General features: G+C 38.3%; 1 pseudogene; it reads right to left on the bottom strand.

The window, feature by feature from the left end:
* Nucleotides 1-409: 409 nt before the first annotated feature.
* Nucleotides 410-554, bottom strand: LOC145273790 (U2 spliceosomal RNA; annotated as a pseudogene).
* Between the last annotated feature and the right edge of the window lie 285 nt (nt 555-839).

The following is an 839-nucleotide window of genomic DNA, read 5'->3' as shown; positions in this document are numbered from 1 at the left end:
CCACGGGACAGAGTTAGACACCAGGGTCGTTTTTTAATGTGGAGAAAAGGTACAAAAATAAAAATTGTCTCAGTCGTGAAGGATTTCTCCTCCACCGAAAGAGAACAAGAAATGGAAGTGCAGCATCTAATGAACAGATGGTATTTATTTGCTCCCCCACTGAGCAAATTAGGCACAAGGCCGTTTTTAATGTGAGGTAAAAACCAGCTCCCCTAAAAGTAGGCAAAAAGGGGGCACTCTGGTTACCAAAAATAATAATTGCCCCAGTATAGAGGGTTTCCCCTCCATTGACTGGTACAAATTATCTTAAGTGCAGCATCTGCCGGAACAGATGGTATTTATTTGCTCCCCCACTGAGCAAATTAGGCACAAGGCCGTTTTTAATGTGAGGTAAAAACCAGCTCCCCTAAAAGGGGTCACTCTGGTTACCAAAAATAATAATTGTCCCAGTATAGAGGGTTTCCCCTCCATTGACTGGTACAAATTATCTTAAGTGCAGTATCTGCCGGAACAGATACTACACTTTGATCTTGACCAAAAGGCCAAGAAGGTAAGTAAAAATGGTCATACAAATGTAATTTGCAAGCCGACTGATCTATTCGGGAAAAATGAAACAATAGGGGATATTACTGTTAGAACGTTGCTCGCATATATATATATATATATATATATATATATATATATATATATACAAAAAAAAACGAGCCCCAACTCTAATTGGGACCCGTTTCTTAGTGTTTTGTTCGAATAAAATGAAACTTTGGTCTGAACTAGTTTATTATATTCAAAACATTGCATCAAAACATTAGGGTCTTTGTCCTTTTTTCTCCTTCTACAGC

This window comes from Euprymna scolopes, unplaced genomic scaffold, assembly GCF_053919585.1.
Source record: "Euprymna scolopes isolate OS-2025 unplaced genomic scaffold, ASM5391958v1 sca165, whole genome shotgun sequence".
Lineage (NCBI taxonomy): Eukaryota > Metazoa > Mollusca > Cephalopoda > Sepiida > Sepiolidae > Euprymna > Euprymna scolopes.
Note: the sequence above shows the minus strand (reverse complement) of the source record. Positions and strands in the feature narration are given on the sequence as shown.